This window comes from Salmo salar, chromosome ssa12, assembly GCF_905237065.1.
Source record: "Salmo salar chromosome ssa12, Ssal_v3.1, whole genome shotgun sequence".
Classification (NCBI taxonomy): domain Eukaryota; kingdom Metazoa; phylum Chordata; class Actinopteri; order Salmoniformes; family Salmonidae; genus Salmo; species Salmo salar.
The window spans coordinates 63725026-63752226 of NC_059453.1; the positions used below are offsets into that span (position 1 = coordinate 63725026).

The following is a 27201-nucleotide window of genomic DNA, read 5'->3' on the forward strand; positions in this document are numbered from 1 at the left end:
TGCTGCATTTAGCTATTTTTTGGTTATTTGTGATGCATGTGGTTGGTTGGAAAATGGCTATGTGGCTACTTTTACGATATACTCCTCTAACATAATCTAATGTTTTGCTTTTGCTGTAAAGCCTTTTTGAAATCGGACAACGTGGTTCGATTCAGGAGAGGTGTATCTATAAAACGATATAATTTGAAAAAAAAATTGAAAAAAAAAAAGTATTACATTTTGTTATGCTAATGGCGCTAGGGTTTTTCGCTGGATGTCCGAGGCCGCACAGGGGTTAATTTAAAATCGGGTAATAATTAAACGCTAGGTAATTATTTGATAAATAGCATGTCATCACATTAATGATAGTCACGTCACAAGGCACACCTGTTATTTAAATGAATTCCAGGTGACTACCTCATGAAGCTGGTTGAGAGAATGCCAAGCGTGGGCGAAACTGTCATCAAGGCAAAGGGTGGCTCCTTTGAAGAATCTAAAATATAATATATATTTTGATTTGTTTAACCTGTTAGGGCTAGGGGGCAGTATTGACACAGCCGGATAAAAAACGTACCCGATTTAATCTGGTTACTACTCCTGCCCAGTAACTAGAATATGCATATAATTATTGGCTTTGGATAGAAAACACCCTAAATTTTTAAAAACTGTTTGAATGGTGTCTGAGTATAACAGAACTCATATAGCAGGCCAAAACCTGAGAAGATTCCATGCAGGAAGTGGCCTGTCTGACAAGATGTGTTTCATCTAGGCTGTTTTTATTGAAGACTTAGGATCTTTGCTCTAACGTGACACTTCCTACGGCTCCCATAGGCTCTCAGAGCCCGGGAAAAAGCTGAACGATATCGAGGCAGGCTCTGGCTGAAACACTTTATCGCGTTTGGCAAGTGGCCGTTCAGAGTACTGTGGGCTTAGGCGCGTGCCCGAGTCGACCGAATGCTTTATTTTTTTTTTGTCTGTTTACCTAAATGCAGATTCCCGGTCGGAATATTATCGCTTTTTTACGAGAAAAATGGCATAAAAATTGATTTTAAACAGCGGTTGACATGCTTCGAAGTACGGTAATGGAATATTTAGAATTTTTTTGTCACGAATTGCGCCATGCTCGTAACCCTTATTTACCCTTTCGGATAGTGTCTTGAACGCACGAACAAAACGCCGCTGTTTGTATATAACTATGGATTATTTCGAACCAAAACAACATTTGTTGTTGAAGTAGAAGTCCTGGGAGTGCATTCTGATGAAGACAGCAAAGGTAATAACATTTTTCTTATAGTAAATCTGACTTTGATGAGTGCTAAACTTGCTGGGTGTCTAAATAGCTAGCCCTGTGATGCCGGGCTATCTACTGAGAATATTGCAAAATGTGCTTTCACCGAAAAGCTATTTTAAAATCGGACATATCGAGTGCATAGAGGAGTTCTGTATCTATAATTCTTAAAATAATTGTTATGCTTTTTGTGAACGTTTATCGTGAGTAATTTAGTAAATTCACCGGCAGTGTTCGGTGGGAATGCTTGTCACATGCTAGTCACATGCTAATGTAAAAAGCTGGTTTTTGATATAAATATGAACTTGATTGAACAAAACATGCATGTATTGTATAACATAATGTCCTAGGGTTGTCATCTGATGAAGATCATCAAAGGTTAGTGCTACATTTAGCTGTGGTTTGGGTTTATGTGACATTATATGCTAGCTTGAAAAATGGGTGTCTGATTATTTCTGGCTGGGTACACTGCTGACATAATCTAATGTTTTGCTTTCGTTGTAAAGCCTTTTTGAAATCGGACAGTGTGGTTAGATTAACGAGAGTCTTATCTTTAAAATGGTGTAAAATAGTCATATGTTTGAAAAATTGAAGGTTTTGCATTTCTAAGGTTTTTGAATAACGCGCCACGGGATTGCACTGGCTGTTACGTAGGTGGGACGATTTGGTGCCACCTAGCCCAGAGAGGTTAACACTTTTTCGTTACTGCATGATTCAATGTGTTATTTCATAGTTTTGATGTCTTCACTATTATTCTACAATGCAGAAGAAAATTGTAAAAATAAAGAAAAACCCTGGAATGACTAGGTGTGTCCAAACTTTTGACTGATACTGTAAATAATAATGAGCACTTTGAATACAGTGTTGTTTGACATAACAATGAATGAAAATGCCAGGGAGGAGTTATTGTGACAGGGTAGGAACCAAAGTGATGGTCAGTGTTTCTTTCCTAGGGGACCCTAGGAAAGAAATGTTCTCCAGTGTTCTCCAGTGTAATCTTCTGTTTCTTCATGTAGCCAACATATTCATGCTTCGCCTGTTCCTCTTTGATTTAGAAGATACTTTTGCAAAAATAACATGCTGATTTAGGCCTACACCAGCACTGGTATCAGGCTGTATTTGCCAGCTACGTTTGCCCTGACTCAGTACATATATTAGCTAGCTAGCCAGCTAACTAGCAATTAGCATTAGTGCCTAACACGATTTAGCTAAAACTTGCTAGGAAAATACAAACTAGCTGTTTGCAGATACAATAAACTAAGTGTAGTAATAGAACGCTTGTGGATTTATATTAAGAAGCAAAGTGGAAACAACATCGTTGTCATCAACATTGTGCATGTGCTGCATTGACCATACAGACTGAATGCAAGTGTCTTGTGGTCAAGCAACAACAAATGCGCTCCTTGAGTGACAGGGCTGGGGCTAGGTCTGTGTGGAAAGCAGTATGGAGAGAGAGAGCGGAGATGGATGACTCAAGTCGAGTTGTGAACTAGAAAACTGGACGTTACACACGGCATATCACTTTTAACAAACCAATCATTCAACTACCGTTATAGAAGGTAAACTAAAAACGGTCCGTGCATCAACACCAGTATGTAGTAAAATACATGATACTGCCCAGCCCTGTGTTGAGTCTGGGAGAGCTAAGGAGGGAACTAGGGAAGCACCGATATTACATTTTTGGCTGATACAGATATCCAATATTTTCCTTGACAAAAAAAAACGATACAGATAAACTATATTTAAAGTTTTAGCGGCCATTTAAGCATTCTAGTACAGTTAAATAGCTAAAACACACACATGGACACAGCGGTCTAAGGTACTGCATCTCAGTGCAAGAGGCGTCACTACAGTCCCTGGTTCGAAATCAGGCTGTATCACATCCGGCAGTGATTGGGAGCCCCATAGGGCGGCGCACAATTGGCCCAGCTTCGTCTGGGTTTGGCCGGCGTAGCCCGTCATTCTAAATAAGAATTTGTTCTTAACTGACTTGCCTAGTTAAATAAAGGTTACACACACACACACACCACACCAGACTGACCAAAAATGTATTTTGTTGGCTTTTAATTATGTCCCCATTACCAATAAAACATAATCAAAACCTATTTCTTTCACTTACTTGCTGTGCTGTTTCATTGTTCACTTGTTCAATCGTTTCATTCTCAACCAGAATTTCAACATGCATGTCAAGAGCAGTGAAGTTTCAGCTCCATCTGTCCGTGGCCTCTCTTCCTCTGTGCGCACTGTCATTGTGTCCGTTCCACCTTGTCCAAGCTGTGTATGTAACATTTCACGTAAACCATTTCTTGTCTGCGTCGAAGTAGCGGTCCTTGTACCTAGCATCGAGCATGGTGGCAACACAATAAAGAGGCTTAGAGAGAATGTCACCGAATCGCTTGTTCACAGCCTCGAGTACTTTAGTAAGTTTTAACCCCATGGTCTGTCGGCAGTTTCGTTGAGCAGGCTTTTCAATGCCATGACAGAGGGTATCACGTCTGCTGCAGACGCAGTTTAGCTTATTTCTCAAGTCAGTTGTTCTAGGAGTATTCATGTTTCCAAGTTTCAAACATGTTCTCAAATGCCATTGAAATGGCAGCAGCGGTATGAGAACCAGCACATTCTTGAGCATGCAATATGGCTTTCCTAATTAGGAAATCCTTGTCGACCCACTGTGCTGTCAGACTCATAATGCTCATGGGGCTGATATTGCTGGTCCAAATGTCAACTCCGGTAGGGCAACATCTGAAAAACATCTGGAAAAATTGTGTGTACCGGGGCTTGACCAGTCGGTGAAAGCCAACATCATCCACGACAGAGCACGGTTGATTGTCAAAGGCAATGAATTCCGTTATCTTGGCGTTAATGGATTTCGCCTTTCAATTGTCTCATTGAAATTTTCTTACTCTTTCAAATGACTGCTCAACTTGAACTTGTTTAGTTGTTGGAATTGTGCGCTTATCATTTTTCTGCTTTTGTTCTGTGTAGCGCTGTATTTTTTGTGGCGTCATTACATCATCTACTTATGCTATATAGGCATGCACATCAGCTTTGACATTGGTTTTGCACATCGCCGTTAAACTAGACATCGGGCCAATGCCGATGTTGGCATTTTTAGCTAATACCGGCCGATTCCGATATGCTTACCGATATATCGTGCATCCCTAGAGGGAACTTGTGTGAAACAGCCAAACAGCCTTTCCCAAGGAACCAGCATGTTTCTATATGTGTAACAAACATCCTATTAAACCCTCCCCCAGGGTTTCCTCTACCAGCAGCCAACCAGCCCACTCCTGCCAAAAGATAACCCCGTTACAACACATGCACACAAGTACGTGGACCCACACAGTATCGCCACCCATCTGTCCCACTAACTTACAGCTTCCCATTGATACCCTGTAGTTAGGCTAACCAACACACAGTCATATAGCTTGTTTAGCAAGCATTTACTCCACTTTTCTAACGAAAATAAAACCCTGTTTTCAAGGAGCCAACCAACCACATCCCCACTGTTCCTTCTTACACTATTCTAAATCTAATTGCCTCTACTGTGCCAAAAGATTTCCCACACACACCACCCCCCTGTCTGTCCTCCTGCTTCTCAACCCTCTCCCCCAACAGGCCTTTGTCTGTCTGTTCTGAAGCCCTAGCCTGCTATGACTCACTCTCAACTGTTCTTTTGAAGATATTACATTTTTTAGGAATTGTTTTCCTTTTTGCTGTAAGTCCCTCTGTCACACACACGTGACAATATTTTTTTCATTGAAAGGCCTTCTTTAAATGTTGGAAAAAAGAGCACAATAATTCTCTCTCACTCACATTCTCTCCACACTGGTTTCCTGTCTCTGAGGGTGATGTCATGTTCTCCAGTGCTAAATCTTCTGTTCTTTGACATCGTTTTCTTGCAGCACTGTGAGAACAGCCCTAACCCAAGCAAGCAAGCAAGCACGCACGCACGCACGCACGCACACACACACACACACACACCTGGGCAGGAGCTCACCGGAGTTTGAATTCACCCCTCCTTTTTCCATTGAGGTTTCTCTCTCTAGAGGAACTGCTTCCCACTCAGTAACTTCAACAGCAGGGTGTGTCCACACACAGGTAAAGACAGGTGACTCATGTTACACACTACGCACTAATGACACTCTACTCCTGGGTGGGGAAAAGCTGTTCACACACTCATTCTTTCTGTTGGGGAGATCAAGAACAAAGAAACCCCTTCATGCTGTCATTGGCCTAACAGCAAGACAGTGTGGACAAGGAAGTTAGTACCTGCTATGTATGTGTGCGTATGTGTGCGTGGTGAGGGGGACACCGAAGGGGAGTGGGAGCAGAGTGATACTGCACTGAGAAAGGTGAAACTTTGACAGTCACCCTCTCTCTCTCTCCTCCCCCTCTCCTTTCAGGGCAAGACAACAGTGTTAGGCAAGGCCCAACTGAATCATACCACACCTGTCTTACAACAGAAGCTCCTGTCCTGCTCCTCCTACTCAAATACCTTATCACAATGACAGGCTGACACATTACACCCACCCCTGTGCTCTGCTCTGTTATCACAAACACACTCACAGCCCAACAACCACCTCCTCCACAGAGGATGTCTGTGGAGCATGCACACACTGCACACACACAATAACACACTTTTAAAACACAATCCACTAATGACTGGTTTTGGACAGGATAATGTCAGTGCCAAAATAACTACCCTGTTATGGTGCAGACACACCAAGAAATCTGACTGCCCATAGGTACTTAACACAGTAGAAGGCCGTTCCTTCTCATGCAAGAACAAAAAATGTCTCATATACCGACCAGGTACCGAGGAACCTGACGTTTCTACATGTAGAATTGCGATGCTCGTCAGTGGCCAAGAACTTGACTTTGAGCCAATCAGAGAGCACGGACCTCCACATATTTTGTATTTATTATGGATCCCTATTAGCACTATTCCTGGGGTCCAGCTAAATTAAGGCAGTTATATACAATTAAAAATGTTACATTACATTTCACAGGGCGCAGTGGTCTAAGGCGCAGTGGTCTAAGGGTTCGAGTCCAGGCTCTGTCGCAGCCGGCCGCGACCGGGAGATCCATGCGGCGGCGCACATTTGACCCAGCGTCGTCCGGGTTAGGGGAGGGTTTGACCGGCAGGGATGTCCTTGTCCCATCGCGCTCTAGCGACTCCTATGGTGGGTCGGGCACATGCACGCTGACACGGTTGCCAGGTGTATGGTGTTGCCTCTGACACATTGGTGTGGCTGGCTTCCGTACAGATTTTGCGTACCGCAGCATTAGGCTGCGGTACGCTAGGCTGCGATGAAAACTAATGGGACTGTTGCAACTGTGTTGGCATCAAATCCAGGGTGTAAATTACGTTTCTATTCAAGCGTTGATTGACATGGTAATAGACCAATAGTATTCGAGAAAAGTTGAAAAACCTGACCCCTCTGACGCTGTACAATACATTGTGACGTATCACAACATATCGTAGAGCATGCATTATGCAACACATTGTGCCGTACAGCGTCCTTCCACCAGAGGTGGCACTTCTCTCGCAGATTAAAGTCAAGAAAGTGAAAGGGACAGGGCAAGGAGGGATACCTAGTCAATTGTACTGCAAGCCGTCATGACTCTCAAAAGCCTTGACAGCTGCAATTTACTTGTGAAGATAAGGTTTTTAGGGCAGTGCTAAAGTTATTCAAATTCGGCACAAACCTTAAAATAGGTATATAATGACACATTACATAAACTCTTTATAGTGTTTTATTACAATTTTAGAGGTGATAATTTGGACAAATCGGGTGAAAAAAGCAGTTCCCCCACACTAAATATCTTTCACTATTACTCAGTAGCCTCCGCTTCCCCCTCCGCAAAAAGACCAGGCGGAGCTTAGCTACCTTCTTTAATCATGCAGAGACGGGCAGCATGAAGATCACGTCATTGATTTTGCTGGAGAGCTGAGAAATTGTGCTTTACAATGGTATTGATATTACAGTTGACCTGGAAGTATGAATTTTTCTGGCTGCTAAAATACGGTCATGTCTACGGAACACTGTCAAGTACGGAAGTTTGTTAGTTATCGTTACTCTACAAAACAAAATCCATGTGTACGTGTGTCTATAGTGTGTATGTTATCATGTGCGTATGTATGTGTGTCTGTGTCTATTCATGAGTCTCTTCACAGTCCCCGCTATTCCAGGTGCATTTTTATATATTTTTATTATCTGATTTTACTGCTGGCATGAGTTACTTGATGTGGACTAGAGTTCCATGTAGTCATGGCTCTGTGAAGTACTGTGCGCCTCCCATAGTCTGTTCTGGATTTGGGGACTGTGAAGAGACCTCTGGTGGCATGTCTTGTGGGGTATACATAGGTGTCTGAGTTGTGTGCTAGTTTAAACAGACAGCTCATTGCATTAAACATGTCAATACTTGTCACAAATACAAGTAGTGATGAAGTCAATCTCTCCTCCACTTTGAGCCAGGAGCGATTGACATGCATATTATTAATGTTAGCTCTCCATGTACATTTAAGGGCCAGCCGTGCTGTCCTATTCTGTCCCTCTTTGTGGCACCTGACCACATGACTGGACAGTAATCCAGGTGCAACAAAACTAGGGCCTGAGGACCTGCCTTGTTGGTTGATAGCGATTTTAAGAAAGCAGAGCAGTGCTTTATTATGGTCAGACTTCTCTCCATTTTAGCTACTGTTGCATCAATATGTTTTGACCATGACAGTTTACAATCAAGGGTTGCTCCAAGCAGTTTAGTTTCCTCAACGTGTTCAATTTACACATTATTCATTACAATATTTAGCTGAGGTTTAGGGTTTAGTGAATGATTGGATCCAAATACAATGCTTTTAATTTTTTTAATATTTAGAACTAACTTATTTCTTGCCTGTAAGGAGTGCGTACTGGCGGCAGAGAAGTCAGATGCAGGAGAACAAAAACTGTGTTTCCAAACGGCGCAGTTTAATAACAAAAAACCCACCGGAAAACAGAACAATTAAATAATGGGTACATAACCCAACGCACACAAAGACAGACGTGCACAAGCACTTACAATAAACAATCACCGACAAGGACATGAGGGGGAACAGAGGGTTAAATACACAACATGTAATTGATGGGATTGGAACCAGGTGTGATGGAAGACAAGACAAAACCAAAGGAAAATGAAAAGAGGATCAGCGATGGCTAGAAGGTCGGTGACTTCGACCGCTGAATGCCGCCGTAACAAGGAAAGGGACCAACTTTGGCGGTAGTCGTGACATTGCCACCCATTCTGAAACAGACTGTAGCTCTTTGTTAAGTGTTGCAGTGATTTCACTTGCTGTGGTAGCTGATGTGCAAAGTGTTGAGTCATCTGCATACATAGACACACAGGCTTTACTCAGGAGCCAGAAGCAGGTCATTAGTAAAAATTGAAAAAAGTATGAGGCCTAGACAGCTGCCCTGGGGAATGCCTGATTCTACCTGGATTATGTTGGAGGGGCTTCCATTAAAGAACACCCTCTGTGTTATATTAGACAGGTTACTCTCAATCCACAATATAGCAGGGGATGTAACGCCATAATACATATGTTTTTCCAGCAGCAGATTATGATCAATAATGTCAAAAGCTGCACTGAAGTCTAACAAAACAGCTCCCACAATATTTTTATTATAAATTTCTCTCAGCCAATAATCAGTCATTTGTATAAGTGCCATATATGTTGAATGTCCTTCCCTATAAACGTGCTGAAAATCTGTTGTTAATTTGTTTACTTTGAAATAACATTGTATCTGGTCAAACACAATTTTTTCCCAAAGTTTATTGTCTTTCCTAATTTGGTGAGATATGCATAGATGTGTAGGTTCAGAATTTTTTGGTCACTGGAAATACAGAAATATTACATTTACATAAGTATTCACAACCCTGATGGAATACTTTGTAGAAGCACCTTTGGCAGCGAGTAAAGCTGTGAGTCTTTCTGGATAAGTCGAAGAGCTTTCCACACCTGGATTGTGCAACATTTGCCCATTATTATTTTCTAAATTCTTCTAGCTCTGTCAAATTGGCTGTTGATCATTGCTAGACAACCATATTCAGGTCTTGACATAGATTTTCAAGTAGATTTAAGTCAAAACTGTAACTCAGCCACTCTACAACATTCAATGTGTTCTTGGTAAGCAACTCCAGTGTAGATTTGGCATTGTGTTTTAGGTTATTGTCCTGCTGAAAGATTAATTAAACCCCAAGTGTCTGGTGGAAATCAGACTGAACCAGGTTTTCCTCTACGATTTTGCCTGTGCTTAGCTCCATTCAGTTTATTTTTTATCCTGAAAAACTCCCTCGTCCTTAACGTTTACAAGCATACCCATAACATGATGCAGCTACCTCTATGCTTGAAAATATGGATTTTGCCCCAAACATAACACTTTGTACTCAGGACAAAAAGTTAATTGCTTTGACACATTTTTTGCAGTATTACTTTAGTCTCTTGTTGTAGACAGGATGCATTTTTAGGAATAGTTTTTATTCTGTAAAGGCTTCCTTCTTTTCACTCTGTCAATAGCTTAGTATTGTGGAGTAACTACAATGTTGTTGATGCATCCTCAGTTTTCTTCTATCATAGCCATTAATCTCTGTACCTGTTTTAAAGTCACCATTGGCCTCAAGGTGAAATCCCTGAGCAGTTTCCTTCCTATCCAGCAACTGAGTTAGGAAGGACACGTATATTTGTAGTGACTGGTTGTATTGATACACCATCCAAAGTGTAACTTCATTTTGCTCAGTGTCTGTTTTTTAAAATTTTTAACCCATCTACCAATACGTCCCCTTCTTTGCGAGGCATTGGAAAACTTCCCTGGTCTTTGTTGTTGGATCTCGGTTTGAAATTCACTGCTCAACTGAGGGACCTTACAGATAATTGTAAACACAATCATGTTAAACACTATTACTGTACACAGAGTGAGTCCATACAATGTTTTATGTGACTTGTTAAGCACAGTTTTACTCCTGAACTCATTTAGACTTGCCATAACAAAGGGTTGAATATTTATTAACTCAAAGAAATTTCAGCTTTCATTATTAATTAATTTGTAAAAGTTCAGAAAAATATAATTCCACTTTGACAGTATGGGTTATTGTGTGTATGCCAGTGACCAAAAAATCTAAATGTAATCCATTTTAAATTCAAACTTTAATACATCAAAATGTGGAAAAAGTCAAGGGGTGTGAATAGGGCTGTGGCGGTCATGAAATATCGTCAGCCAGTGATTGTCAAGCAAATAACTGTTGGTCTCATGGTAATTGACCGTTTATTAACATAAACACATTTAGCATTTCCTGGCTTCTACAAGCCATTGATGCAGACCATTTTAAATACATGTAATATAGACTACACCATCACAATAAATCCATAATTTATTTTAGACAGGTCTAAAGAAACATGATATGGAGAAAATGTAGTCTGTTTCAGAAGAACAGCATACTCTGAGTTGTCCTTATGTTAGGTCATGATCTGGCTATGCCATACATCTGTGGGCTACACTCATTTACAATTTGTTTAGAATTCCATGGCATTATTTTATAGTGTGAAGAATACAATTGAACAAAGCTGAACAAAATAGAAAGGATATTTTCTCCAGACGATTTGAGGGAGTGCGCGCATGCGGCTATCCTCTTACATCTAGATGTTCCGCTAGCGGAACACCGCTCCAATATCCAATGATAGGGTGTGGCGCAAATTACGAATTCCTCAAAAATCCCAAAACTTCAATTTTTCAAACATATGACTATCTTACACCATTTTAAAAGACAAGACTCTCCTTTATCTAACCACATTGTCCGATTTCAAAAAGGCTTTACAACGAAAGCAAAACATTAGATTATGTCAGGAGAGTACACAGCCAGAAATAATCACACACCCATTTTTCAAGCTAGCATATAATGTCACAAAAACCAAATCCACAGCTAAATGCAGCACTAACCTTTGATGATCTTCATCAGATGACACTCCTAGGACATTATGTTATACAATACATGCATGTTTTGTTCAATCAAGTTCATATTTATATCAAAAAACAGCTTTTTACATTAGTATGTGACGTTCAGATCTAGCATACCCACCGAACATTTCCGGTGAATTTACTAAATTACTCACGATAAACGTTCACAAAAAAACATAATAATTATTTTAAGAATTATAGATACAGAACTCCTTTATGCAATCGCTATGTCCGATTTTAAAATAGCTTTTCGGTGAAAGCACATTTTGCAATATTCTGAGTAGATAGCCCGGCCATCACAGGCTAGCTATTTTGACACCCACCAAGTTTGGCACTCACCAAACTCAGATTTACTATAAGAAAAATTGGATTACCTTTGCTGTTCTTCGTCAGAATGCACTCCCAGGACTTCTAGTTTACACCCAATGTTGTTTTGGTTCCAAATAATCCATAGTTATATCCAAATAGCGGCGTTTTGTTCTTGCGTTCAAGACACTATCCGAAGGGTGACGCGCCGGCGCGTATCGTGACAAAAAATGTCAAAATATTCCATTACCGTACTTCGAAGCATGTCAAACGCTGTTTAAAATAAATTTTTATGCGATTTTTCTCGTAAAATAGCGATAACATTCCGACCGGGAGACGTCGTTTTCGTTCAAAGACTGAAAATGTAAAATGGACTCTTCACGTACACGCGCGCACCCATTTCATTGTTCTCAGATCGACCACTATCCAAATGCGCTACTGTTTTTCAGCCAGGGACTGCAGAGTCATCATTCAAAGTTCTGGCACCTTCTGAGAGCCTATGGGAGCCTTAGAAAATGTCACGTTACAGCAGAGATCCTCTACTTTCCATAAAGAGGCTATAGAAGGCCAAGAAATGGTCAGAGAGGGCACTTCCTGTATGCAATCTTCTCAGGTTTTGGCCTGCCATATGAGTTCTGTTATACTCACAGACACCATTCAAACAGTTTTAGAAACTTTAGGGTGTTTTCTATCCAAATCAAACAATTATATGCATATTCTAGTTTCTGGGCAGGAGTAATAACCAGATTAAATTGGGTATGTTTTTTATCCGGCCGTGAAAATACTGCCCCCTATCCTAAAACAGGTTAACTTCTTTGGGCTAGACGGCAGTATTTTGACGTCCGGATGAAAAATGTGCCCAAAGTAAACTGCCTGCTACTCAGGCTCAGAAGCTAGGATATGCATATAATTGGTAGATCTGGATAGAAAACACTCTAAAGTTTCTAGAACTGTTAAAATTATGTCTGTGAGTATAACGGAACTTATTTGGCAGGCGAAATTCCAAGGACAAACCATCCAGGATTTTTTTTTTTTGAGGTGACATTGTTTTCAATGGGATTTCTATGTGTATCTACATTTATAAGGCACTGGCTTGCAGTTCCTATCGCTTCCACTGGATGTCAACAGTCTTTAGAAATTGGTTGATGTTTTTCTTTAGAGAAATGAAGAAGTACGGCAGTTCAGAACGAAGGTCCAGCCTAGTGCACTCTAATGTTTTGATGCGCGCTCCAGGTCACACGCGTCACGTTGTTTTTATCCGGTATTGAACACTGTTTATCCCGTCTTAAATTTTATTGACGTTAAAAAATACCTAAAGTTGTATTAGGAAAGTTGTTTAAAATGTTTGGACAGCGTTTACAGGTAACTTATTAGATATTTTGTAGTCATGCTGGGCGAGTTGGAACCGGTGTTTTTCTGAATCAAACATGCCAAATAAATTGATATTTTGGAGATATAACGATGGAATTAATCGAACAAAAGGACCATTTGTGATGTTTATGGGACATATTGGAGTGCCAACAGAAGAAGTTCTTCAAAGGTAAGGCATGAATTAAATCGTTATTTCTGACTTTTGTGTTGCGCCTGGCGGGTTGAAATCTGATTTTCATGTGTTGGTATGCTGGGCGCTGTCCTAAGAGAATCGCATGGTTTGCTTTGGTCGTGAAGCCTTTTTGAAATCTGACACGGTGGCTAGATTAACGAGAAGTTAAGCTTTAATTTGGTGTGTTGCACTTGTATGAAATGTAAATATTTTATTTATTTATTTTTTGAATTTGGCGCTCTGTCTTTTCACCGGATGTTGTCAAATCGATCCCGTTAACGGGAGTTGAGCCCAAAAGAAGTTAAGCGGTTAACAAAGAAATAGGTACTCCTAGAAGCTAAATTTGGAGTTATTAATGTAACTTTAGTTGTTCTACAAACGTTGGGCTATATATATATATATATATATCCCAACATTTGTAGATAGAGGTATATATATAGCCCAACAAATGTATGTTAATTATATATATATATATATATAGCCCAACATTTGTAGAACAACTAAAGTATATATATATATATGCTGCATGATGCGACTCTAATGATGATTTGTACAAAGTTGCTTGAAAGGCATGAGCTCTCCTTTGTTTCTCCCATGCACAACATGACAAGCACTTGATAATGACTCGAATTTCCCAAAGGCATACCCTTTGTGTGGCTGTAATGCACCCTAAAAACATCCATGCCTTTTGCGGCCAGCGGCCGTTGTGCACTTTGGCTAAATATAATAATTAGAATTCCCTTCTCCCTGAGTACTACGTGCTCCGAAGCAACTTTCACTCACATGGCTCTCCATCATGTGACCGGGTCTTTCTCACAGGCTACAAGTGAAGACAGACACATCGGGGATGCAACTGCGCGTGTCCTTATACAATTCCGAGTTGCACATTTAAGATATATCAGAAGAACTGTCCACATTTACTTTTCGTCAGCCAACAAGATGAGTAGGCCTAACGAACAGCAAAACACTACAGGCTAGCTAGGCTAGCTGGGCTTCTGTGTCTCTCTTCTTGAAAGAAATGTACAAAAGTTTGCTATGAGCTACAGGAGTTCGCAAATATATCCCGCCTACTGAAACAAGCACAGCCAGGGAAATGGCAAGCACACAAGCAACACACACCCAAGTCACACTATACCTATTTTGCCAATTGGACTTGGACCCCTCTGCTACTCGGAACCCTACTAATCCATCACGACTGGTCTATCGACGTCACCGCACGCGGAGGTTAAAACAGACTTTCCTCCGTCGAGGTGTCCCTCTAAGGCAATTCTGCTAGCTTGCTAGCCCCGGCCCGCTAGCTGTCTGAATCACCGTGTCTCCAGCCAGCCCAACCACTCAATAGACCCCTATTGATCACCCGGCTACGCATGCCTCTCCCTAATATCAATATGCCTTGTCCATTACTGTCCTGGTTAGTGATTATTGTCTTATTTCACTGTAGAGCCTCTAGCCCTGCTCAATATGCCTTAACCTACCATTTAGTTCCACCTCCCACATATGCGATGAAATCACATGGTTTAAACGTCTCTAGAGACAATATGTCTCTCATCATTACTCAATGTCTAGGTTTACCGCCAATGTGCTCACATCCTACCATACCTCTATCTGTACATTATGCCTTGAATCTATTCTATCGCGCCCAGAAACCTGCTCCTTTTACTCTGTTGTGAACGTACTAGATGACCAGTTCTGATAGCCTTTAGCCGTACCCTTATCCTACTCCTCCTCTGGTCCTCTGGTGATGTAGAGGTTAATCCAGGCCCTGCAGTGCCTAGCTCCACTCCTACTCCCCAGGTGCTCTCATTTGTTGACTTCTGTAACCGTAAAAGCCTTGGTTTCATGCATGTTAACATTAGAAGCCTCCTCCCTAAGTTTGTTTTATTCACTGCTTTAGCACACTCTGCCAACCCAGATGTCCTAGCCGTGTCTCAATCCTGGCTTAGAAAGACCACCAAAAACCCTGAAATTTCCATCCCTAACTATAACATTTTCTGACAAGATAGAACTGCCAAAGGGGGCGGTGTTGCAATCTACTGCAGAGATAGCCTGCAGAGTTCTGTCTTACTATCCAGGTCTGTACCCGAACAATTTGAGCTTCTACTTTTAAAAATCCACCTTTCCAGAAACAAGTCTCTCGCCGTTGTCGCTTGCTATAGACCACCCTCTGCACCCAGCTGTGCCCTGGACACCATATGTGAATTGATTGCCCCCCATATATCTTCAGATCTCGTGCTGCTAGGGGACCTAAACTGTGACATGCTTAACACCTCTTCCATCCTACAATCTAAGCTTGATGCCCTCAATCTCACACAAATGATCAATGAAGCCACCTGGTACAACCCCAAATCCGTAAACACGGGCACCCTCATAGATATCATCCTAACCAACTTGCCCTCCAAATACACCTTTGCTGTTTTCAACCAAGATCTCAGCCTCATTGCCAGCATCTGTAATGGGTCTGCGGTCAAACGACCACCCCTCATCACTGTCAAACGCTTCCTAAAACACTTCAGCGAGCAGGCCTTTCTAATCGACCTGGCCGGGTATCCTGGAAGGATATTGACCTCATCCCGTCAGTAGAGGATGCCTGGTTATTCTTTAAAAAGTGCCTTCCTCACCCTCTTAAATAAGCATGCCCCATTCAAAAAATGTAGAACCAGGAACAGATATAGCCCTTGGTTCTCTCCAGACCTACTGACCTTTACCAGCACAAAAACATCCTGTTGCATTCTACATTAGCATCGAATAGCCCCCGTGATATGCACCTTTTCAGGGAAGTTAGGAACAAATATACACAGGCAGTTAGGAAAGCTAAGGCTAGCTTTTTCAAGCAGAAATGTGCATCCTGTAGCACAAACTCAAAAAAGTTCTGGGACACTGTAAAGTCCATGGAGAAGAAGAGCACCTCCTCCCAGCTGCCCACTGCACTGAGGCTAGGAAACACTGTCACCACCGATAAATCCACTACAATTGAGAATTTCAAGAAGCATTTTTCTACGGCTGGCCATGTTTTCCTCCTGGCTACCCCGATCAACAGCCCTCCACCCCCCACAGCAACTCGCCCAAGCCTCCCCCATTTCTCCTTCACCCAAATCCAGATAGCTGATGTTCTGAAAGTACTGCAAAATCTGGAACCCTACAAAATCAGCCGGGCTAGACAATCTGGACCCTCTCTTTCTAAAATTATCTGCCGAAATTGTTGTAACCCCTATTACTAGCCTGTTCAACCTCTCTTTCGTATCGTCTGAGATTCCCATAGATTGGAAAGCTGCCGCGGTCATCCCTCTCTTCAAAGGGGGAGACACTCTAGACCCAAACTGCTACAGACCTATATCTATCCTACCCTGCCTTTCTAAGGTCTTCGAAGGCCAAGTTAACAAACAGATTACCGACCATTTCGAATCCCACCGTACCTTCTCCGCTATGCAATCTGGTTTCAGAGCTGGTCATGGGTGCACCTCAGCCACGCTCAAGGTCCTAAACGATATCATAACCGCCATCGATAAGAGACATTACTGTGCAGCCGTATTCATCGACCTGGGTAAGGCTTTCGACTCTGCCAATCACCACATTCTTATTGGCAGACTCAACAGCCTTGGTTTCTCAAATGATTGCCTCGCCTGGTTCACCAACTACTTCTCTGATAGAGTTAAGTGTGAGGGCCTGTTGTCCGGACCGCTGGCAGTGTCTATGGGGGTGCCACAGGGTTCAATTCTCGGGCCGACTCTCTTCTCTGTATACATCAGTGACGTCGCTCTTGCTGCTGGTGATTCTTTGATCCACCTCTACGCAGACGACACCATTCTGTATACCTCTGGCCCTTCTTTGGACACTGTGTTAACTAACCTCCAGAAGAGCTTCAATGCAATACAACTCTCCTTCCGTGGCCTCCAACTGCTCTTAAATGCATGTAAAACTAAATGCATGCTCTTCAACCGATCGCTGCCCGCACCTACCCACCCATCCAGCATCACTACTCTGGACGGTTCTGACTTAGAATATGTGGACAACTACAAATACCTAGGTGTCTGGTTAGACTAAACTCTCCTTCCAGACTCACATTAAACATCTCCAATCCAAAATTAAATCTAGAATCGGCTTCCTATTTCGCAACAAAGCATCCTTCAGCCATGCTGACAAACATACCCTCGTAAAACTGACCATCCTACCGATCCTCGACTTCGGCGATGTCATTTACAAAATAGCCTCCAACACTCTACTCAACAAATTGGATGCAGTCTATCACAGTGCCATCTGTTTTGTCACCAAAGCCCCATATACTACCCACCACTGCGACCTTTCCGCTCTCGTTGGCTGGCCCTAGCTTCATACTATTGTAATTACTTCGCCACCGTGGCCTATTTATTGCCTTACCTCCCTTATCCTACCTCATTTGCACATGCTGTATATAGACTTTTTTCTGCTGTATTATTGATTGTATGTTTGTTTATTCCATGTGTAACTCTGTATTGTTGTATGTGTCGAACTGCTTTGCTTTATCTTGGCCAGGTCGCAGTTGCAAATGACAACTTGTTCTCAACTAGCCTACCTGGTTAAATAAAGGTGAAATATATATATATATATTTTTTTATTTAAATAAAATTTTTAAAAAAACACACCAGTACAGCAAACAGAGAGAAAGCGGAGGACACTATACGAGGGGAGATGACCAACTCCCAAGTTGGTGCTGTAGAAACAAGCAGTCAAACAGCAGTGAACGAGCAGTGCGGACGAGCAGCGCGGACGAGCAGCGCGGACGAAAATAGCAAAAATAACAGCTGTGAAAATAGCACACCCCCGGACCTGGGGGAGTAAACAGAAGTGACAAGAAAAAGGTCAAAGGGAGGGCCCTTTTCCCGGTGTAATCCACTCCATTTAAATCAGAATTGTTCTAACTAAAACAAAGCTGCATAATACATATTTCTTTCTAGAGCAAGTCTTTAAATTTGAATTTTTTTACAACAAGCTAAGGAGTTTTGTGCTTGAAAGATTTTTGTTCGGTTCAGTTTGATCATCTGCACCCGCACATAGTTAGCTAGCTAACGGTAGCTTATTGACTGAGCCAGGCAGTCACAAACACTTCATATGAAAATAATGGGATGGTAAGCACAATGCACACAACACTACATGCTTTACCAAGCTAGCTGTCTAGCAAGATCATGAAGAAATCATTTAATTCCCTTTAGCCCATACTGCCAGTGCCAGTTTAGCACACCATAGCTAGCTAACTAGCTACTCCACCGACTCTCAACAGCTAACAGACAGCTGCTTCATTCAAAAATGAATCCATTGTGATAAAATTCTAATGTTGCTAGCTACGCTAGTTATCTAGCTGTGGCCAACTGGTTAGTATCAACAAGAGCTTATTACAAATTCTAGCTAGCAACAACATTAGCGCAGCTTGCCAGTTAGCTTACATTAGCTACAGCAGGCACAAGCCCGACAAGCTACTGCCACCTTGTGGCCTGGAGTATTTAAACGTAGCAAATCGGAGGTAAAACTGTTATATGTGATCAACAAAAAGTTAATGGCTAACACTCTGGGCAGAAGCGCTAAGTACCTATCGGCAGTCAGATTTCTCGGTGTGTCTGGCCCTTTACATCCTTAGGGAACCCGGGAGTGTTTTTTTCGACCCCCTCCCTCGCCTACTTCCATGGCTCAAATGAAGTTGAATGATTTCCATTTCCTTGTGATCATGTGGGTGTGTGGAGTAGATAGTGTCCTTAGTTTAGGCCTCATAGAATTTTGTTTTAGATCTGTATCTCATAACAGTTTAGGTTGAGTTCGAGGGTGAGAAGAGCTGATTGCGTATCAGTTCTTAAGAGAACACTTTCTCTCCCTACTGTGATTGTCATATGCTTCTTCTATAATAATAATAGCTTTAACCTTTTGGGGCTAGGGGGCAGTATTTTCACGGCTGGATAAAAAAACGTACCCGATTTAATCTGGTTACTAATCCTACCCAGTAACTAGAATATGCATATACTTATTATATATGGATAGAAAACACCCTAAAGTTTCTAAAACTGTTTGAATGGTGTCTGTGAGTATAACAGAACTCATTTGGCAGGCAAAACCCTGAGACATTTTCTGACAGGAAGTGGATACCTGATGTGTTGAATTACCTTTAAGCCAATGCCATTGAAACACACAGGGGCTGATTAATGTTTTGGCACTTCCTATTGCTTCCACTAGATGTCACCAGCCTTTACAAAGTGTTTTGAATCTTCTACTATGAGATCTGACCGAACAAGAGCCTTGGAACGGTGATGGCCGATTAGACTCTGGCGCGCGAGGTCATGTTGGGTACCCTCGTTCCAAAACATTTTAAAAGAGAATGCATTCGTCCACCTTGAATATTATTCATGTTCTGGTTAAAAAAGGCACTCATGATTTATGCTATACAACGTTTGACATGTTTGAACGAACGTAAATATATTTTTTCCCCTCGTTCATGAAGTGAAGTCCGGCGGGCTTAGATCATGTGCTAACAACACGGAGCTTTTTGGACATAAATGATGAGCTTTTTTGAACAAAACTACATTCGTTATGGACCTGGGATTCCTGGAAGTGACATCTGATGAAGAGAATCAAAGGTAATGGATTATTTACATAGTATTTTCGATTTTAGATCTCTCCAACGTGGCCGTTTGTCTGTATCGCAAAGCGTATTTTTCTGGGCGCAGTGCTCAGATTATTGCAAAGTGTGATTTCCCAGTAAGGTTATTTTTAAATCTGGCAAGTCGATTGCGTTCAAGAGATGTAAATCTATAATTCTTTAAATGACAATATAATATTTTACCAATGTTTTCTAATTTTAATTATTTAATTTGTGGTGCTGACTTGACTGCCGGTTATTGAAGGGAAACGATTTCCTGAACATCAACGCCATAGTAAAACGCTGTTTTTGGATATAAATATGAACTTGATAGAACTAAAAATGCATGCATTGTCTAACATAATGTCCTAGGAGTGTCATCTGATGGAGATTTAAAAGGTTAGTGCATCATTTTAGCTGGTTTTATGGTTTTGGTGACGCCTGTCTTTGAATTGACAAAACATTACACACAGCTATTGTCAATGTACTCTCCTAACATAATCTAACTTTATGCTTTCGCCGTAAAACCTTTTTGAAATCGGACAACGTGGTTAGATTAAGGAGATGTTTATCTTTCAAAGGGTGTAAGATAGTTGTATGTTTGAAAAATTTGAATTTTGACATTTATTTGGTTTCAAATTTGCCGCTCTTGAAATGCACCTGCTGTTGATAGGGTGCATCACGGGTGGCACGCTAGCGTCCCACATAGCCCCAAGAGGTTAAAAGCTTAGCAGCCCTTTGGATTGTGTTACTATGGTTTTGGCTGTCAATGTGGCTTACGGGCGTTGTAATCTTCCGGGGTTTAATCTTTATAATAAAACATACAAACCCAAGATAGAGGGGGATCCTCTGTGTGCATGGCAACCCTGCGCATGTGGTGTCCAAGCCCCCCACCACCCCGGAGCTGTAGTGTGTGTGTGTGTGTGTGTGTGTGTGTGTGTGTGTGTGTGTGTGTGTGTGTGTGTGTGTGTGTGTGTGTGTGTGTGTGTGTGTGGTGATCATCAGTGCCCACCCCTCAGGCAAGACTGTCTGACTATAATCCCCAATGGGCCGTGCCAGCGGTTGATCTGTCTGTCTGGGGGTGGAGGAGGGGGAAGCAGGTCTCTTCATCTATTATTACAGTGGTTCCCAAACTTTTTATAGTCCCGTACCCCTTCAAAACATTCAACCTCCAGCTGTGTACCACCTCTAGCACCAGGGTCAGGGCACTCTCAAATTTTATTTTTGGCCGTGAAATGAGGCTACTCAGGCGAGAAAAAGAACTCACCCGAATGTATAGCCCCGTTGGAAAATATAAATGGACTGTTTGAAAATGTGAAGAAAAATTAATGAAAATGTTTGGGAATACCTGTATTATTATATGTGCCATACATGTAGCATTCTCCATGCCAAGCACTGTCTGAGACTGCTAATGCTAAGTCATGCTATAGGCCTACAACACTAAACTAATGCCATGTTGGCCTATAATTCACACTGTAAAGTACTGAAAAGACTGTATAATGTAAAGACAACTAGTGTGGTATAAACAGTAGCTAACGCTAACAGGCACAGTATGCTCATTGACGTGACGGTAAGGGATCTGCAGATTAACTCAGTGTACTGCGGCAGAATCGACTCAGCTCCATAATTCAGAGTCCACCAATGAACTGGGCTCATGGATAACATCTCTCTCTCTCTCTGTCTTGGCATACACATCACGGACAAACTGAAATGGTCCACCCACACAGACAGAGTGGTGAAGAAGAAGCAACAGCGCCTCTTCAACCTCAGGAGGCTGAAGAAATGTGGCTTGTCACCTAAAACCCTCACAAACTTTTACAGATGCACAACTGAGAGCATCCTGTCGGGCTGTATCACCGCCTGGTACTACAACTGCACCGCCCACAACCGCAGGGCTCTCCAGAGGGTGGTGAGATCTGCACAACACATCACCAGGGGCAAACTACCTGCCCTCCAGACACCTACAGCACCCGATGTCACAGGAAGGCCAAAAAGATCATCAAGGACAACAACCACCCGAGCCACTGCCTGTTCACCCCGCTATCATCCAGAAGGTGAGGTCAGTACAGGTGCATCAAAGCGGGGACCAAGAGACAGAAGCTGTTTTTCAATCTCAAGGCCATCAGACTGTTAAACAGCCACCACTAACATTGAGTGGCTGCTGCCAACATACTGACTCCTCTCTAGCCACTTTAATAATGAAAAATGTATGTAATAAATGTATCACTAGCCACTTTTAACAATGCCACTTTATATAATGTTTACATACCCTACACTACTCATCTCATATGTATATACTGTACTCTATACCATCTACTGCATCTTGCCTATGCTGTTCGGCCATCGCTTATTCATATATTTTGATGTACATATTCTTATTCATTCCTTTACACTTGTGTGTGTATAAGGTAGTTGTGAAATTGTTAGGTTAGATTACTTATTAGATATTACTGCATGGTCGGAACTAGAAGCACAAGCATTTCGCTACACTCGCATTAACATCTGCTAACCATGTGTATGTGACAAATACAATTTGATCTCTCAGAGAGAGAGAGAGAGAGAGAGAGAGAGAGTTTTGAGCGTGAGGTGCATGCTATTATGTAACACAAATGCTTCATTTCCAAAACAGAGAACTCCTCGGGACATTTCTGCAGATGTCTCTGCCAATATCCAAATGTTTTTCTACAATATGTGCCACACACTGATTCTGTGCTTCCTTCTCTATTGGTTATTACTGACCTTTAACTATGGTCGGAGATCAGTGCACAGCTCCTCAGTTACAGTTAATGAGCTTTTCAATGGATAGGCTGAAGCATCTTCCTGCCCTGTGTGTGTCTGTGGCCAACACACTGTGAGGACACTGACGCGGAAGCTACATTTTGGCTACAATCCCAAACGTGCACATACATACACACACTGTTACAGTCAAACACACAGTCCCCATTCTACACTGCCTTGTTTATGGTGATGAAGTGCAAGGGTAGGAAGGAGAAAAAGGCTGAGAAAGGAGAGAGCCATAGAGAAAGCATACCAGATGTAGAGATGGACAGAGAGAGGGAATGAGCGACAGAGCCATGGATAGACAGTGGGAGAGAGAGGGTTAAGTGAGATAGAAAACAAGCGACTGAGCGTCAGAGAGAGAGAGAGAGGATGAGTGAGAGAGTGAGCGAGATCCCCAGCAGCAGTACTGGCCCACTGTGACTCAGAGGGCTAAATGAGCCAGGCGTGTTGCCTCCTGATGCTCTGTGACCTAGATTGGGAGACGCAGACACAACCGTAATCTCTCTTTCTCTCTCCCCCAACTGTCTCTCTCTTTTCTCCCCCTCTCCACTCAGCACGGAACAGGCTGCTGTGCTGAAAAACCTGCCTCTCCTCCCCACATCAACAGACAGTACACACACACACACACACACACACACACACACACACACACACACACACACACACACACACACACACACACACACACACACACACACACACACACACACACGACTGGACAAACACTCACAAGTCACTATAGTCCACACTGAGACAGAGACAGGGCTCAGAGCAAAGCCAAAGGGAATCCCATTCACTCAGCTCTTATCAGAGCATTACACCACACTATACACACAGACCTTGGAGACCAGGTAGGAGACACAAAAACCAGGTAAAGGGGCACACATTGTGTGTGTGTGTGAGAGTGAGTGAGTGAGTGAGTGAGTGAGTGAGTGAGTGAGTGAGTGAGTGAGTGAGTGAGTGAGTGAGTGAGTGAGTGAGTGAGTGAGTGAGTCATATTTACAGTAACTGTACAGCTAGCTCACTTTCACACACACATACAGTTCATTTGAGCAGCTTAAAACACATAAAGGGTTGTGGTTGAGCGTTTTGAATTCCAGCCGAGCTTCCAGCCAGCATGGCTTTGATCCTCTCAATGGCTACCATTGTGTCCCCACAGTCACCGGGGTTAGAGCTGGGTGTAGGGGAGACCTTAAAGGGATAATTCAGGATTTTGGCAATGAGGCCCTTTATCTACTTCCCAGTGTCAGATGAATACCATTTTCATGTCTCTGTGTCCAGTGTAAAGGAAGTAAGAGGTAGTTTCGCAAGCCAATGCTAACTAGCATTAGCGCAATAACTGGAAGTCTATAGGTATCTGCGAAGTATCCCTTTAATATGCACACACGCACACGCACGCACATAATCCACCACCACCACTGCAATGGTGCATATTTCCTATATTTGTTGCCATGGGAGTCCAGTCTTTGGGACAGAGTGACAACAATGGGCTGATTGTTAGAAATGTAAAGGATATGCATGAGAAACATTAAGAAGACTCCGGATAGACTGCTACTCCTCCATATAAATGGAAATGTACTGGCAGTCCATTAAAATAGATGATGTGTTTTGGTGCATAATACTGATAAAGTACTTCCCAAAACATAGATAGTAGAGAGTAGGCTATGTGCTTACAGCAACAGCTTTGACATTTTTTTTCTATTGTGTTATTGACTGTACATTTGTTTATCCCATGTGTAACTGTGTTGTTTGTGTCGCACTGCTTTGCTTTATCTTGGCCAGGTTGCAGTTGTAAATGAGAACTGGTTCTCAACTGGCCTACCTGGTTAAATAAATGTGGTGGGGGGGGGACTGTTGGATATAGAGTGCACCATGTCGTCCTCCCTTCGCCACTGTGACAGAAACTTTCAGTTGAATGATGGCCGCACTGGGGGTTTTGAGTTTCTATTGAGTTATTGTGCTACTGAAGCCTTTATAGACTCCAGTTCCAACTGATCCAATTCATTTACTGTATGATACTAGCTACAGTTAAACTACAACCACCAGCAGGCTGATGGAACTACAAACATGGCTACTCCGGTCTGGCCATCTGGTCATAGCTCAGTATGGCTGGAATAATGAGACAGGCGTCTCTTTGTGGTGAATCAATCGTTGGGTGCTAAGTGCTGCTGGGGCTCAAAATGGATTATGTGTGTGAGTGGAGTCAGTGGACTAGGTGAGGGCTACAGGGCTGATGGGCGGGAATAAACAAACACCTCAAACTTGAGCCATAACACCACAACAACAGGCCATTTCAACACTCATCATTCAAAGTACTATGTATCCTAATAAACATGTATCTAGGCTACATTTTAATAAGCCTACACTGTCTGTTAATGTAACTACAGAGATTGTCAAGGGATAGGCCTACACTTGGAGCTGGTAGGTCTTATCAGGGGTAGTTAACTACTGCTCTAAATGTCTGAGGACAACGGACCAATAAGCATACAGCAAGCTGGCATTTACAGTGGAGTAGTAGTGTTGTATAGGCCTACAACTACTGCTGAGCTCTTCAGTCACTAAAGCAAAAACCCCATATCAACAAAAATCCCACAACCAGTGTATGCCACACAACGACACTCTCAAACGTTTACACTCGATTTGCACACACAGCAGAAAACTAGAGACAGTCTGTTTATGCAGAACATCATAAAATGTGCCATGCCATTATTATTAATAGATAGGTGCTCCTGTCTATTTTCTCTCTCTCTCTATCTGTGTGTGTGATCCTAAGGAGAGCAGCACTACTCCGAACCCTCACTAACCAAACTGTTAATTGCTGTCTATTATTAAACGAGACCACAAGTAGAAGTGAGTTCACCCACCGTTTGTAACAGTGAATTAAGGCTTCTCCATCACTCAGACTTTTTCAGAAGTGCCCTGTGACATATTAAACAGCCCAATCTAATTGATTTGATCAATGTAAAATAGATTTCACAATTTTTGAGCAGACTGGTCTCAGTAACAGCTAGACGCAATATAGTAAACGTAAATCTGGGACACTAAAATGAATATGATGTGTTACGTTTGGTATGGTTACATAAAATAGGTTACTTAAGGCAAAAACGGAAGGAGGGTGGTTGGTCGGGGTGAATGGGTTGGCGTATAACATGAACGTCTATAACATGGCGTATAACATGAACGATGGATCTCATCACGGACAACTTCAGCATCTTAGATAATTAGCAACTACTTACTACTTTTTAGCTACTTTGCAACTACTTAGCGTGCTAGTTAACCCTAACCCCTAGAGCAAGCTAACGTTAATGTTAGCTACCTAGCTAACGTTAGTCACAACAAATTGGAATTAGTAACCTATTGTACATTGCGTTTCGAAACACATCGTACGAATTGCAATTCGAAACACATCATACAAATTGCAATTCGTAACACATCATACAAATTGCAATTCGTAACATATCATACAAATTGCAATTTGTAACATGTCATACGAAATGGATGATGGACATCCACAAATGAATAGATACCATACGAAACGTAACATGTACTAAATGGAGTGTCTCGGATTTACATACAGACTAATACAAAATGCTCTGAGACCATGTTGTTTTGAGGGAGTTGTTTTGATTAGTTTGTAACCACTGAGAGGCCATCTTTGTGGCTGTATCCCAGGGGGGCTATGTTTGATGATGTGCACAGGCTATTTGATTCTACTATGATTCTCTTGTTAGGCTAATGTCCTTACTTTGAGACGTTTCAGAAAGCAACTCTTGAATGATTATTACAGGTGAGTAGTGACAAAAGTAACTTTTTTTGTCTCAAATAAAACACATTTTGTAATTATACTCAGCAGATTTGATGGAAAATCACAAGTGCCAGGGCCCACAACCAAAGGTCTGGTGGTGGCAGAATAGTATGGAGGCCTTGGAAAATGACTGAAAACTTTTCTCCACACCTGGTGTTCTTTACTGATCAGCAGTTTCATCCAACTGTGTCTGGGTGAGACCTGGACAGTTGGAATCCATGATGACTCCATGGAGCCATGAGTTTCAGCGGTAAGCTGTGAAGAGCTCAATAGGCACAGTGTGAAACTGTACTATTATTCAATGTTCACACAGTGGGGAGAGAGGGGAGCAGATTCAGGGAGAGAATTGACTTCAGTAAGTCAGTCACCAATGGTAACTCTACTCTTCCATCACATGCATTCTCTCTCCTTCCTCTCCAAAACTGAAACATTACATTACTCATACACTCCGGGGTGCTTTGAACCGCATGGCACAGATCCAGCAATACTGTGATTCACCCACCAAGGAGGAGACTTGCATAACACCATATTATTTATTTTTATCATTGCCATTTGTCAAAACAAGGCAAACGCTGCATTCCCACATTAACAAGAGAGCTTAGCAGCCGACTGCCTTGTAGGTCTAGGGAACGTGCAGCATAATTTCAACAGCACTATCACTTGAGAAACAGACACAATAACTACGTGATGAGGAAGAGAGCCTTGACCTAATTTCTGACAGGAGGAAAACCTCCATGATCTCCTTTTTGATACTGTAAATTACATGAAGGCAATTTATATCCGAGCTACTAGAGAAAAATGCACTGACTCTACAAAGCAAATTGGAAGATTGTGTTAATGTTGAGAGCTATGGTTACTTCTGATGGTAAGTATTATGTAAAGTATAAATAAATAAAAAACCTTATTAAA

General features: G+C 42.0%; 1 protein-coding gene across 6 annotated transcripts in view; it reads right to left on the minus strand.

Moving 5' to 3' along the window:
• The window catches only part of LOC106565592 (disco-interacting protein 2 homolog B-A), a 74592-nt gene that overhangs the window by 46783 nt on the left and 608 nt on the right, over positions 1–27201 (minus strand). The window lies entirely within an intron of this gene.